Source organism: Cebus imitator, unplaced genomic scaffold, assembly GCF_001604975.1.
Source record: "Cebus imitator isolate Cc_AM_T3 unplaced genomic scaffold, Cebus_imitator-1.0 Scaffold1291, whole genome shotgun sequence".
Classification (NCBI taxonomy): domain Eukaryota; kingdom Metazoa; phylum Chordata; class Mammalia; order Primates; family Cebidae; genus Cebus; species Cebus imitator.
In genome coordinates this window covers 9,964-12,749 of record NW_016108606.1, presented here as the reverse complement: position 1 = coordinate 12,749, position 2,786 = coordinate 9,964, and the positions used below count along the sequence as shown (strand labels likewise).

Here is a 2,786-nt window from a genome sequence, read left to right as displayed (position 1 = left end):
CTTTATATATACATAGTCCATATAAACTTTATAGTCTATATATAAGTATATATAAAGGCTATAGATACAAGTATATATATGAGTCTATATGTATGTCTATATAGACATATACACCATATATTGTGTATATAGTATATGTACTATATATATACAATATACTCTAATATATATAGTCTATATATATATACTATATAGATTATAGTATATACATAGACTATATATAGACTATAAACTATATATAGTCTATATATAGTCTATATAATATATATATAGACTTTATATACCATATACTATATATATATATATATATATATACACACACACACACAAAGGGTTCATCCACTTTGCACCATGTATCAGAATTGTATTGTTTGTTAAGTAAGATTGAATAACATTCCATTGCATGGATATACCTCATTTTCCTATTCACTTATGTTTTAATGGACTTTTCAGTTCTTTCCACCTGTTGACTATTGTCAGTAATGCTGCTGTGAACATCAGTGTACAAATATCTGTTCGCTTTTCTTTTAATTTTCAGAGTGTCTGTCCAGAGTGGAATTGCTGGATCAAATGGGATCAAATGGTATGGCTGTTTGGGAAACAGCCATACCATTTTCCACAGAGGTTATAACAAGTCACATTCTCAACAGCAATGCACTAGAGTTTCAATTCTTCCACTTACTTGAAAATACTTGTTTGATATTCTTGCACGCCTTTTATTTTTTGAATCAAAGCCATCCTAATGTGTGTGGCGTGCAGTATCACTGTGGTTTAGATTCACATATCTCTAAGTATTAGTGATGTTGAGCATCTATGCAAGTGCAAATTGGCCATTTGTATATCCTCCCTGGAGAAATCTCTATTTTAGTCCTTTGTTCATATTTCATTGGGTTTTTGGATTTTTGGCTGTTGATATGTAGTTCTTCCTATAGTCTGGAAATTAATCCCTTATCAGATATGTAATTTGCAAATAATTTTTCCCATTTCATGGGTTGCCTTTTCACTTTCTCAATAATTTTTTGATATATAAAAGTTTTTAATTTTCATGAAGTCCAACTTATCTACTTTATTGCCTCTGTTTTTGCTGTTATAACCAAGAAATCGCTGTGAAATCTAATGTCATGAAGCTTTTTCCCTACATTTTATTCTAACAGTTTTATAGTTTTTGCTCTTCCCTTTCATTCTTTGATCCATTGTGGGATAATTTTTGTAAATGGTGCTAGGTTCAACTCATTTCTATCCAGCTCTCCCAATATCTTTTGTTAAAAAGACTATCCTTTCCCCCGTGGACTGGCCTTGGAATCTTGTCAAAATCATTTGGCCATATATGCAAGCATTTCTTTGTGGGCTCTCTATTCTATTCTGTTAATTTCTATGTCTTCCTTTATGCCAGTCCCACACTGTATTGACTATTGTGGCTTTCTAGTAAATGTTGAAATCAGGAAGTGTGAGTCCTCTAGCTTCATTCTTTTTTTTTTTTTCCAAGATTGTTTGTCTATTTATAGTCTTGAGAGTCAATATGAACCTTAGGACAGATTTTTCTATTTCTGCAAAAAACGTCACTGGGATTCTGATAGGAATTGCGTGGAACCTGCAGCTCACTTGGGTAGTGTTGTCCTCCAAACAATATCAAGTCTTCCCATCCATGAAAATGAAACGTCTTTCCATTTATTGATGTCATCTTTGATTTCTTTCAGCACTATTTTGAAGATTTGGGGGTACAATTCTTTCAACTCCTCAGTTAAACTTATTCTAAAATATTTATTCTTTTTGTTGTTAACGTGAATGGAAAATTTTTCTTAATTTCAATTCAGATTGTTAATTGTTAGTGTATAGAAACACAACTGATGTTTGCCTGTTGATTTTGTATGCTGCAACTTTACTGAATTTATCCTAACGGTTTTTTCATCTTTAGTGTTTTTACATGGAAGTTCAAGTTATCTGTCAACAGAGATTATTTTACTTTTTCTTTCAAATGTATCTTTTTTTTTCCTTGACTAATTTCTCTGGCTAGGACTTCCAATACTATGTTGAATAGAAGTGACAAAAGCATGCATCTGTGTCTTGTTCCTGATCATACGGGGAAAACTGCCCGTCTTTCTCCATTGACTATGTTAGCACTGGACTTTTCACGTATTGCCTTCATTATGTCGAGGTGGTTTCCTTCCATTCATAGTCAGAATGTTTTTATTATAACAGAATATTGAATTTTGTCAAATGGTTTTAGTGGTTCAATTTTATTACTAATTACAGGTCTATTCAGATTTTCACGTGTTTCTAGGAATTGATCCATTTTATCTAGGTTATCCAATTTATTGACATAGAATTATACATAGTAGTTTTACAATTTTATTGCTTTTGAATTGCTAATAATGTCTCTACTTTTCTGTCTCTCTCTCTCTCTTTTTTTTTTTTTTTAAGAGAAAGAGACAAGGTCAAGGTCTCACTGTGTAGGCCAGCCCAGGCTGGAGTGCAGTGGCATAATCATGGCTTACTGCAATCTCAACCTTCTGAGCTCAAGAAATACTCCTCCTTCAGCCTCCCGAGTACCTAGTGTATGCCATCATGCCTGGCTAATTTTTTATAGAAATGTTTTGTAGGGACAGGGTCTTCTTATGTTGTCCAGGCTGGTTTCTAACTCCTTGCCCCAACTCATCTTTTTGCTTTGGCATCTCAAAGTGGCTGGAATTAAAACATAAGCCACCATGTCCAGACTCCACTTTCATTTCTGATTTTAGTAATTTCATGTTTCTTCCTTTTTTTCTTAGTCAGTCTAGTTAATGGTT

General features: G+C 33.0%; 1 protein-coding gene across 1 annotated transcript in view; it reads left to right on the top strand.

Moving 5' to 3' along the window:
- Positions 1–2,786, top strand: part of LOC108298961 (putative pregnancy-specific beta-1-glycoprotein 7) — a gene marked incomplete at its 5' end in the record, with an annotated part of 11,613 nt that overhangs the window by 4,891 nt on the left and 3,936 nt on the right. The gene's annotated exons all lie outside the window — the stretch shown is intronic.